Below are 13,000 nucleotides of genomic sequence, written 5' to 3'. Positions count from 1 at the left end.
TTATTAATGACAAGCCAGAAAACAGCACACATTTAAAAACATTTAAAACATCCAAAGGATCATATATGGACTCTCCAAAAGGTGACAAAATATAGCATATTAGATATTAATATATCAGTAGACCGCAAATGCTGAAAATGCTCAGAGAAAAATAACTGAATAAATGCTGCTAGCATATAACCAACAATCTTGGATTGTAAACCAGTGTGGCCCCCATACATGGAGCCTGCAGTGCAAAGGTTAAACCCTGATTATTACCATAAGCCAAACGGCTGAATGCCACAAGAAAGGGGTTAGTAGTGAATACACAATGATGCCCAATGCATCCTGCATGCTGGGCTACAGAAGCTGAATACATCACCCCGTATAATAGTGATTGGGAGAACCAGTCAGTCGTCCCGTCATCTGAATAGAAGCGGTGCGGTCAGTGGTGATGTTACGAGTCCATGAGCGAAACCCACACAGCTTGTGTCCCTGTTGGAGGAAAAGTTACAAAATCTCGAAGAGAGGTTAGCTACGTTGAAGATCATTAAGGAAGGTGAAGAGTTCTTGGACAGAGCAGAATTATCTCTTCATGTTACAGAAAGAGAAGAAATTCGAAGTGCACCTGAAGAAACAGAGGAATGGAGACATGTGACCCAGAGAAGCAGGAGGATCAGGAGGCAGTCAGCACCCATACTGCTCAGAAACCAGTACCAGGCTCTCACGCAGGAAAACGATGAAGAAACACATCAGGATAAGACTTTGCCAACATACAGCAACCTTGTACGCCTTCAGAGTCCTCCTGGATGGAGAAAAAAAAATGTTGTGAAGAAGAAACGGAGAGTGGTGGTCATGGGGGATTCCCTGTTGAGAGGAACAGAGGCCGCTATCTGCAGACCGGATATAACTTCAAGAGAAATGTGCTGTCTTTCAGGTGCAAAAATTAAAGATGTGTTTGACAGGATATCAGGACTCTTCAGACCTACAGATGACTACCCATTCCTGCTACTACATGTGGGGACAAATGACACCGCAAGAAACGACCTGGAAACCATCTGCAGCGACTTTGAAGACTTAGGCAAGAAAGTGAAAGAACTGGGAGCGCAGGTGGTCTTCTCTTCCATCCTCCCAGTGGATGGCCATGGAACAAGGAGGTGGAATAAGATTCTGCAGGTGAACAACTGGCTACGTCGATGGTGCCGTCAGCAACGATTTGGATTTCTGGATCACGGAGTGAACTACTTATACGATGGACTACTTGCTAGAGATGGGGTGCACCTTACGAAGACTGGAAAGCATGTATTTGGAAGTCGCCTTGCTACACTTGTAAGGAGAGCTTTAAACTAGAACAACATGGGAAGGGAAGCAAAAGACCAGAAAAATCCATACACCTGACAAATGCTATTGAGAACTCTGCTATTAGAAGTGGAAAGGAAGAACAAAGACGAAAGAATCTAATTAATAAAAATATTGGAGAAAGAGAAACCAATCACAAACTAAAATGTTTCTATACTAATGCACAAAGCATGGGCAACAAACAAGGAGAATTGGAACTACTAACACAGGAAAAGAAATACCGGGTGAGTCATAAAGGACGGATGTATTTGAAGTGGCTATAACTCACCACCAGGTGGAGGTAGAGATGTGCGGGAGGCGGGGTTATGTTTGTGAGGTGAAAGCATTGTTTTTATTTTAGTTTCAGTTTAAGCTATGGTGCCATGGACGATAGAACATCGCGTTTTTGCGTACGACAGTTTTGTCAAGAATAATGAGTGTATCACAGCCATTCAGCGTGAGTTTCGGCGTCATTTCAATATTCACAGAAATCAAGCTGTTCCCGCTCGTAACACTATCCTACGTTGGGTTGAAGCACTCCGTACACGAGGTACACTAATGAACAAACGACCACCGGGGGCTCCACGAACGGCACGTACCCCTGAAAATGTGGAACGCGTCAGGCAAGCCATGCTGCGTAGTCCGAGTCGATCTGCTCGGAAACATTCTTTAGAACTTGCCCTCAGTAATCGTACAGTAAGGCGTATTTTGCATTTAGACCTGCATTTCCACCCCTATAAATTGGCCATTGTGCAACAGTTGGAGCGCGGGGATTACGCAGCGCGACTGAAGTTCGCACATGAGATGGAAGCAATTATTGAGCAAAACGACAACCTTATTTTATTCATGAGTGATGAAGCTCATTTCCATGTCAATGGCATGGTTAATCAGCAGAACTGCCGTTATTGGGCCTATGAAAATCCGAAAGAATTACATGAACGACCGCTGCACAGCCCTAAGGTAACGGTGTGGTGCGCTATGGGCAAATATGGCGTGATCGGTCCGTACTTTTTCGAAGGCGATAATGGCAATACTGTTACCGTGAACTCACAACCTTATATCGCCATGATAAATAACTTCTTTGTTCCTGAGTTACGACGGCAACATATCCCCATCTCTAGTGTGTGGTTTCAACAAGATGGGGCAACGGCCCACACAGCCGGAGCAACAATGAACGTTCTTCGCCCTCTCTTCCCTGGTCGCATCATTTCCAGGTTTGGCGATATTAATTGGCCTCCTAGGTCCCCAGACCTGTCCATGTGCGATTATTACTTATGGGGTCACCTCAAATCACGTGTATACAAGCTTAAGCCTCGATCATTACAAGAACTGAAGGAAGCTATTCGAGTGGAAGTTGCCCAAATCGACAGAGTTGTGTTGGAACGTGTTGATGCCAACTTCCAAGAACGCCTTTGGAAATGCATCACTGATAATGGCCACCACATGGCAGATGTTGTTTTCCACACTTGAATTTGTCAAATGCTATTAGTATACGTAACCAAATCTGTGAATACATTTATATTTAATAAATATTTAACGATTTTATGATTAGTTTAAAAACGTCCGTCCTTTATGACTCACCCGGTATGATGTCATTGGAATCACTGAAACTTGGTGGGACAATACACATGATTGGAATACAAGACTAGAAGGATACAACTTATTTGCAAGAAACAGACTTGATAAACGAGGAGGGGGTGTCGCATTGTATGTTAGAAACACGTATATCTGCACAGAGATTGAAGCTTCAGAGACTGGGAGTTCTGTGGAAACTGTTTGGGTAAGAATACAAGGACAGAACAATGGAAAGGACACCATTGTAGGCATTTACTACAGGCCGCCTGTGCAAGCTGAAGATATGGATGAACTCTTTATGCATCAAATGGCCAAGTTCTCCAAAAAATATGACATAGTTGTCATGGGAGATTTCAACTATCCAGACATTTGTTGGGAATCTCTCTCAGGCAAAACTAACAGGTCAAGGAAATTCTTATCCTCTCTTGCTGACAACTTTATCTTCCAAAAGGTAAGGGAGAAAACAAGGGGAACTGCTACCTTGGATCTAATCCTTATAAACAGGGAGGAAATGGTTGAGGAGGTAAAAGTGGCTGGGACCCTAGGAGGTAGCGACCATGCTATTTTAGAATTTTGGATAACTAGAGGCGGAAGACCTGTGAAGACTCAGACGTCAAGGTTAGATTTCAGAAAGGCAGATTTTAAGGGATTCAGAAAGAGAATTGGAGGGATCCAATGGCTGGATATCCTAAAAGACAAAAATGTCCAGGAGGGATGGGAAATCTTGAAAAATGAAATTCTCAAAGCACAGTTGTTAACAATTCCGAAAAGAGGGAAGAATAGGAAGCATTTAAGGAAACCAGGATGGATGAACACAGAACTTAAGCACATGCTAAAAAGGAAGAAAAAAATGTTTATAAAATGGAAAGAGGGAGGCATATCTAAAGAAGAATATAATGCTGTCTGCAGAACCTGCAGGGCACAAATCAGATTATCTAAAGCTGAAAATGAATTGAGGCTTGCAAGAGATGTCAAAAGCAATAATAAAGGATTTTGGGGATATGTCAAAAGTAAAAGAAAAGTCAAAGATGCTATAGGATTTTTACAGGATAAAAATGATGAAATGGTAAGACAGGATGTTGAGAAGGCTGAACTTTTAAATTCCTATTTTGCATCTGTTTTCTCTCAGAAAGGAAATGTAACATCAACTGTTATTCACTGTCCTATTAAGGGAATAGAAGAATCCAGGATATCTATAAACAGAAAGATAGTGAGGAAACACTTAGCTAACCTAAATGAATTCAAGTCTCCAGGTCCAGATGAATTACACCCCAGAGTACTGAAGGAGATAGCAGAAGAAATTTTTGAAACCCTCTCCATAATCTTTGAAAATTCTTGGAGAACAGGAGAAGTGCCAGAAGACTGGAGAAGAGCAAATGTTGTTCCTATCTTCAAAAAGGGGAAGAAGGTGGACCCAGGCAACTATAGGCCGGTGAGTCTGACTTCTATACCAGGAAAGATCTTTGAACAAATTATTAAACAACATGTATGTCAATACCTGGATAAGAATGAAGTGATTAAACAGAGTCAGCATGGGTTTGTAACTAATAAGTCATGTCAGACTAACTTAATTTCCTTCTATGACGGTATCACTGATTGGGTGGATCAAGGAAATGCTGTAGATATAGTATATCTTGACTTCAGCAAAGCATTTGACAAAGTCTCTCATACAATCCTCATTGAAAAAATGACTAAGTATGGAATGGACAAGGCAACTGTTAGGTGGATTCATAACTGGCTTAGTGATCGGACCCAAAGAGTGGTCGTAAATGGCTGCACATCCAGTTGGAAGAATGTCTCAAGTGGGGTACCACAGGGCTCTGTCCTGGGCCCTGTATTGTTCAACATCTTTATCAACGATTTAGATGAAGGAATTGAGGGTAAACTGATTAAATTTGCTGATGACACAAAGCTAGGAGGGATAGCTAATACTAGAGAAGAGAGAGGGAGGATTCAAAAAGATTTAAATAAACTGGAGAAGTGGGCAGCAACTAACAGAATGGTTTTTAACAGGGAGAAGTGCAAAGTACTACATCTGGGCAATAAAAATGAAAAAAGCATATATAGAATGGGAGGAATAGGGCTAAGTGACAGCACATGTGAAAAAGACTTGGGTATACTAATAGATCACAGACTGAATATGAGTCAACAGTGTGATGCAGCAGCAAAGAAGGCAAATGCAATTCTAGGATGTATTAACAGAAGCATACAGTCTAGATCACGTGAAGTCATTATTTCCCTCTACTCCTCTTTGGTCAGACCTCATCTGGAATATTGTGTCCAGTTTTGGGCACCACATTTTAAAAAAGACATCAACAAACTGGAGCAAGTTCAGAAAAGAGCGACCAGAATGGTGACCGGTCTGCAAACCCTGTCTTAGGAGGAAAGGTTGCAGGATTTGGGAATGTTTAGTTTGCAAAAGAGAAGACTGAGAGGAGACTTAATAGCTGTCTACAAATATCTAAAGGGCTGTCACACTGTAGAAGGATCAACTTTATTCTCATTTGCACAAGGAAAGACTAGAAGCAATGGGATGAAACTGAATGGGAGGAGACACAGATTAGATATTAGAAAAAACTTTTTGACAGTTAGAGTGATCAATGAGTGGAACAGGCTGCCACGAGAAGTGGTGAGTTCTCCTTCAATGGAAGTCTTCAAACAGAGGCTGGACAGACATCTGACTGGGATGATTTAGCGAATCCTGCTTTGAGCAGGGGGTTGGACCAGATGGCCCAGGAGGTCCCTTCCAACTCTACGATTCTATGATTCTATATCGACACTTCTAAGGCTGTGTGCACACGCTGCGGATTCCGCTGCGTTTCCGCAGCGGTTTTGGCCGCTGCGGACCCGCAGCAGTTTTAGCTGCGGTGTACAGTACCATTCAAATGAATGGTATAAAAAAACCGCTGTGCCGACGCTGCGGAAAAATCCGCGCGGATTTGCTGCGGTTTTGAATCCGCAGAAAGAATTGCATGTCAATTCTTTCTGCGGAAACCGCTGCGGGTTCCTATCTCCACCGTTGTGGATATAGTGAATCCGCAGGACCAAACCGCAGGCAAAACCGCAGATAATCCGCAGGTCTTTTGACCTGCGGATTATCTGCGTTTTTTGCAAAATCCGTGCGGATTAATCCGCAGCGGATTCCGCAGTGTGTGCATGTACCCTAAGTGTCTTTTTCAAGGTGAGCTATGTCACAAAGTATCCATTTATACCCAAATAATTACTTGTTATTATTACCAGCTGGCAGCCTGTGTTAGGAGCAGGCAAGTAAGCTCCTGGACGCTGACAATACAAGACCCGGAAGAAGTCATGGTCAGGAGTTAAAAGCTACGCAGCACTTGCAAAGATGAGTGGATAATCCCCGATCTGTTTTATCTCAATATGTCCCTCAAGCATGCACAGATAACACTTAATTAGCTACTGACATGGTGTTGTAGACAGCTAAAAAATTGAATCACAGGTGAGAGGACCACTAAATTTATTAAGGGAAAGTTCCTTTCTGATTGGTCATTTCTTTTACAAACATGCTCAGATGACACTTAGTTAGAGCACAATCAGATAAAGATACAAATGCAAACCTACTACAGGTCTATTGTGGATAATGCATTGTGGTATAGCCCTCAAGCATGCTCAGATGACACTTAGTTAGCTGTTAGAGCACAGTCAGATAGCGATACAAATGCAAACCTTCTACAGGTCTATTGTGGATAATACATTGTGGTATAACCCTTAAGCATGCTCAGATGGCACTTAGTTAGCTGTTAGAGCACAGTCAGATAAAGAGGCAAACCTTCTACAGGTCTATTGTGGATAATACATTGTGGTAGAACCCTTAAGCATGCTCAGATGACACTTAGTTAGCTGTTAGAGCACAGTCAGATAAAGAGGCAAACCTTCTACAGGTCTATTGTGGATAATACATTGTGGTAGAACCCTTAAGCATGCTCAGATGACACTTAGTTAGCTGTTGGAGCACAATCAAATAAAGATACACATGCGAACCTACTATAGATCTATTGTGGATAATGAATTGAGGTATATCCCTCAAGCATGCTCAGATGGCACTTAGAGCACAATCAGATAAAGATACAAATGCTAACCTTCTAGAAGTCTATTGTGGATAATGCATTGAGATATAACCCTCAAGCATGCTCAGATGGCACTTAGTTAGCTGTTGGAGCACAATCAAATAAAGATACACTTGCAAACCTAATGACTATCATACAAATATTGGATATGCTAGCAGCATTTAACAAATCTTGAGGGTCATAAACTCGCCCTTATGAAAGAAGAATTACACACACAATCCAAAAGATCTGTAGAAGGAATACTTGATGTGGATATTTTTTCCAATAGTGCAGAAAAAAAAAAAAGTGCTTGCAGTCCTATCCCACTTCAGAAACTGGAATTTGACGAAGGGAAATTATCCTATTTAAAAGCCCCCACCTGGTGTCATCATCTGGAAAAATGTGGTTTTAAAAAATGAATCTAAAAAAGTGGCAACCTAGTAGTCAGCATTATTCCGAATCATTACTATATGGGGATCATGTTCCAGATAGTGCAGCAAGAAGGCACTCATATGTCGGGCTCTACCATGATTTCAGAGCCCATGCTGTGTTGGTGGCTGGGTACCAATGAGGCTTATTTCCTCTGTACCCTCCTGCCAACCACCAAACAGAGCGGGGAGGATTATCCTCTTTATCCGACCGTTGCTCTCCCATCACCTCTTCATCCTCCATTTGTTCCATGGATCTTGCACCTTCGATAACAGTTTGTCTGTTATCATCACCAGCCCCCCTCGATTGCAGTACTCCTCCCTCCTTTGGCACCCACCTGTGTGATGACAGTCTTGAACTTCAAGACAATGTTATCCCTTCCGCAGCCTCCTCTGCTTCCTCCTCTTCTTCTGGGACCACCATCTCCTCCCACAGGCTATTCAAAGTCTGCTCCAGCATATTAATGACCGGAATAGTGATGCTGATGACGGCGGCGTCAGCACCAACTATCTTCGTAGCCATTTTGAAACGGTGCAGAGGTCCTTAATCTGTGCCCACTCTGTAAATGTGATATGCGCCACCTCCGTACTGCATTGGCCCAGGCTATACGACATGACATACTGCATCAGGGCTCATTGCCACAGTCACTGCAACATGTGCGGAGTGGAATTCCACCGTGTCAGCACATCGCATATCAACCTATTAGAAGGCATGGACAAAGACCTCTATATCAATTCAAGTCGATGACCAGAAGGGTGCAAACGGCGTAAATGAGCACATAGCTTACGTGCTTTCTGGAGCAGCTCACCCAGGCCAAGATAGTGGTGGAGAAAATTCTGTATCGCCAGGTTGAGGATGTGAGCCATGCAAGGCAGAAGCAGTGGAAGAAGTGTTAAATGTAGAGGTTTGTCCTCCAAGCTTTGTGGATTCCAAGAGTTGCGGAGCCACCAGAGTCACCCAGTGCTCAGTTAGCAAGATGTAATGCCCTTGGTCATGGTTCTGTGGCGCCCCTGAGGATTCAGTTGCCACAGAGGTACTGCACCTCCTCCTGAGGTGTGGTACCCCACCATCCAGGTAAGTTGTAGGCTCCTAACCACGCTCCAACACTCGCATCCCACACAACACAGTAGTTCAGCAAAGCCACATTGCGGCTCCCTGCTTGGAGTGTAGCAGAGCACCTTTGGTGGCTCCCTGCTTGGAACACTAAGGGTGTGTGCACACACTGCGGATTCTGCTGCAGTTCCGCAGCGAATTTTGCTGCTGCGGTGTACAGTACCATTATTCCCTATGGCAATAAAAAAACGCAGTGCAGACGGTGCGGATTTTTCCACGCAGTTTTCCTGCGGTTTTGAAACCGCAGAAAGAATTGACATGTCAATTCTTTCTGCGGATTCTGCTGCGGTTTGCCATCTCCTCCATTGTGGAGATGAAAAACCGCAGGGCAAAACCGCAGAGCAATCTACTGACCTGCAGATTTACCTGCGGATTTTACAAAATTCGCGCGGCCAAATCCGCACCCCAATCCGTAGCGTGTGCACATACCCTAAATGTGCTGGGAGGCGGGTGGAGTTAGAGTAAATAAAAGTGTGGGAAGGTTTAGAATTTCAGGGAGTTCAGAGGAGAGAGAGTGAGGAGAGAAGATCCCTGGGAGAGGGATGGAGGAAGGAGGTGCTGCAGCAGATCTCAGTGACCTGGGTCTGCTGGCACGGGAATGGAAAGAAGGAGAAAGACATTGAACAGAAACCTGATCTTCCATAAGAAGGAAAGACTAGTACGGAACGTAGGAGTAAAAGGGAACAGAGGACGTGGGTTAGGAGAGAACCCTGCCTAGAAGTTCTAAGCGCAAGGCCGGGACCCGGTCCCCGAGGTTGTATGGACAATAATGGTTCTGCAGCAGACACCGGTGGAGTAGTGGGCTGTAAATGCACTACTCCCATCTAAGACTTGGGGGCACAACAGCAACTTGGATAGTGAGCCGGGACTCAGGAGCAAGGAGTCCCCGAAGCAGGCTACAGCTGTCTGCCGTACAAGTAAAGTTCTTGGGAACATCTGTCAGGAGGAACTCCAGTGTAACTCAGTACTAGTAGTACTTCACTTAAAGGCGCTATAGAGGAGACGTTCAGAAAGGCACATGTTGGTGGAGTGTTGGAAGGGAGCATTCCCTCTGACCTGGAGGTTGACTGAGTCCCTGACCCGGAGGACACAGCACGGAGGCAGGTACCTGTGTGTACTAAAGACTGTGAGTGAAAGCTTTGGAACTACTCCCTTATGTCCTCCATTCATTCCTGCGCCAACACACCTGGTACCGCTACATCTGGGTACCAGCTTCTACACTGCCTGCGCCTCTCAGCTACCCCTACATCTACACTGCCCTGGGACTACAGCTCCACCTGTGGGGAGCTTCACCATCTTGGCTGCAACACACCACCAGCCCCAGAGGATCTGCATGCAGCATCGGCTTAACACCTCACTTGCCGAACACCACAGGTGGCGTCACAAACTATTCATTCAACTAACTACATTTCCACCATTTTATCTCCCCTATTACTTGGGCGCCCAGGGCCACGGACCGGGTCACCGCTGCTGTGACACATCCCGCTGATACTGTCCCGGTACCGAGTACCCCACAGCCCTAGGCGGGCGACCCAGTTACTCATCCAAGTGTCTGTGGGACAGTGACAATCATATCTAATCAATAGATAAGGAACTGAATATTAACAGATGTGGACTCAGGGAAGAGTACTGAGGTCCTGCAGCATTGAGGTTTGACAAAGTATAGGGAATAAGCCATCTTAAATTTAAAATGACATACTTCAGAGAAAGATGAGATGATGGGAAATATTTTGCCGTTTGTAGATGAAATCAATAGTCCTATTAGACGCGTGGTGGAACCTGCTATTGTGAATGGAATAAGGAATCCATTAGGGAGAGACTTGTTACCATGTGTCCTGAAAAGAGGGAATGATTCAAATGACCTTTTACAATTGGCTGAAGGGGAGGAGCAGGAGTGAATTGGAAAGTTTCCTTTACTATAGAGTAAAGGGGGGGAAGGAAGAGAGGAATGCGGCGCCCCTCACCCACTCACATGGCAGAGAGGCATATGGACTGTTACAAGGAAGGACAACACGAGGGGTCTTATAATGCAGCAGCCCCCAATCACTTCATCCTAATTACTGGAAACCAGTAGATAGAATTCCTGCCATTATAGTTTTTAATTTACTGATTGTATCCCAATGATTAAAATCAACTCTAGTCAAACGTTTAGTTTTTTTCTTGATACTTGGCAGCCAGATCTGTGATGCATGTAATTAATGTTTTGTTTTGTTTTTTTTGGGGGGGGAATCATCATAGCATTTTATGATGATTTACTTGGAGAACACTCTCTTTTCCAAGCCTCTGCACTTAGACTGCCAGTATTTTTTTTTTCATGATCATAAACAGTTTACATGGATGGTGCTACCACAAGGTGACCAAAATTCACTAAAAATGTATACTGTTGAAATAAGTTATATTTAAATAAAAATCTTCTCTATATCCGGAGGTTGTGTTGCTTTAGTTTATAATATGTGAATAATTTATTACTTTGCTGTCCTAATGAAAAGTCACGCAATGAATCATCTATCTCATGTTTGTGTTTCTTAGCAGAACGTGGATTTAAGGCCTCTACAAACAAACTACAGGTTTTGTCAGCAGAAAGTAGTCTTTTTAGGCCATTGCCTGCCTCAAGGTACTAAACACCTAACAGAATAAAGGAAAGTTGCAATACAAAAGCTTACATTGCCCCAAAACATCACTCAACTTAGCACTTTCCTGGGTCTGGTGTCATATTGCTGGTCATGGATACGATCGGCATCCCAACTCATGCAGCCCCTGAATGATTAAAAAACAAATCTGAACTGAGAAAAGTAAGTTAATGTGTATGCACAATGTAAGTGCATATCAACACATGACCATTAACCAGAGAAAACAAAAAGCAAAAAACACAAATATCCTGAACTAAAAAGTAAAAAATGTATACTGCAAATAATGCATAAAGGTAATGATAATAAGGGTATTTAGTAAACATAATTTTGATCAAAATAATGTACAAGCCATCCCGCCACGTCACGGCAACCCTTGTGGGACAGTCCCTACTCTAGTATTTAAAACCTTTTCACTTGCCAAGTGGCGTGAATGTGAACAAGGGTCGAGCGGCTGAACCACTAGTAACAGTGTAGGCCAGACTGGATGGCTTTCCCAGCTCAGAAAGAGGGCGGTCACACCCATATATGCACTGAATGCACAATGAAATGAATAAAAAACATGAATGATTGTCTACACAACTCTTCCATCTGACCCCAGAAGATGAACAACATTTTTATCCCTAAAATTATTGATTACCTCTGCCCGAGCTCTTGGTTACCCAACTATACCATTTCCTTTGTTCTGCACTGAGATAACAGGCCATGCCACTTCCGTACGTACCAAAAAAAATGGACAACAACAAAGACCAGTTGTCTACTGCTCAGCTAGGCTGGATCCTGTTGCCAGGGGTGCACCCTCTTGTCTTAGAGCCATTTCTGTGGTTCAAGCCATGCATGAAAAGGCCACAGAAATAGTGTGTCCGTAAAGTCATGATTCACTTTTCACCAGTCACTGGAAAGCAACAAAAAACAATAGAAATGTGAAATCTGCTCCAAATAAAAGAAAAACTCTCCCAGTTTCATACCTATTCAGTGCAGTTCGATGTGGGCTCTGTTATGATTGGGTCACTGAGGAGGAGAGCAAGACCAAGCTAAGCCACAGAAAACCAGAGAGGTTGGTAACTAAGCGGATTGCAGACCCCTGATCCTATCCACACAACTAGCAGTAGCCGTGGAGTGTACCTACAATGATCCTAGATGCCTCGACACAGCCGGAGAACTAAATAAGCCTAAAGCAAGAAAGGGGAAATCTAAACTGCCCCAGAGCAGACCCCAAAGGAATAAATAGCCCCCAAACATATATTGTCGGTGAGACAAGATGAAAACACGAACGCAGGTAGGAAAATAGACTGAGCAAACGATGGGGCCCACACTAACTAGGCAGGACAGGAAAGGAAAGACACTGTCTGCAATCACGCAAAAAACCCTGCAAAAAATGCCCAACATGTCTGATAGAAAAAAACACTGAAGTCACTAGACTTCACCCACTATATCAGCACTCAGGTATATTCTGAAAGCAGAGCAAAAAGAGGCCAATCTAATAAGGGACAAAAACAAACTGGCACAAGCAGTAACATAAGGATGGAAATTCAGCACAGCCCCAGCCGGAGCTGGCTGACCACACAAAACTGAAATAGACAAACCAGATCAAATGTGAACAATAGCAAAAGAACACTTAGCTGAGCAAGCAGGGACTGAGCTGGAAACTAAGACCTCAGGAGACAGAAAAAATTAACAGCAGGGATAGAGGGAGTCGGCTGTCTTAAATCCAGTCAGAAACTCCAGATCTCCAGTCATACTCCTCATTATCAGGTGGCAGGCCTCTGTTAATTAGATCAGCTCCATTACCTCCAGTAACCACCAGAGGGAGCTCGGAAAGAGAACTCGCGACCCCTCTGTCAATACAACCAGCTCCACTACCTTCACAAG

General features: G+C 43.7%; 1 protein-coding gene across 5 annotated transcripts in view; it reads right to left on the bottom strand.

Moving 5' to 3' along the window:
• The window catches only part of LOC141053008 (uncharacterized), a 76,321-nt gene that overhangs the window by 59,713 nt on the left and 3,608 nt on the right, over window positions 1–13,000 (bottom strand). Inside the window, exon 2 of one of the 5 annotated variants that reach the window (XM_073550328.1) lies at window positions 11,188–11,258. The exons of 2 other annotated variants lie outside the window; for them this stretch is intronic. The gene's annotated coding sequence lies outside the window, so the exon portion shown is untranslated. Of the gene's footprint in view, window positions 1–11,164; window positions 11,259–13,000 lie in introns of those variants that run through there. 2 more of the 5 variants (XM_073550329.1, XM_073550332.1) reach the window with 2 other exon arrangements.

The sequence above is a fragment of the Dendrobates tinctorius genome, unplaced genomic scaffold (genome assembly GCF_039654945.1).
Source record: "Dendrobates tinctorius isolate UK_male_01 unplaced genomic scaffold, ASM3965494v1 ptg000164l, whole genome shotgun sequence".
Classification (NCBI taxonomy): Eukaryota; Metazoa; Chordata; class Amphibia; order Anura; family Dendrobatidae; genus Dendrobates; species Dendrobates tinctorius.
This window is presented reverse-complemented; position numbering and strand designations above follow the sequence as displayed.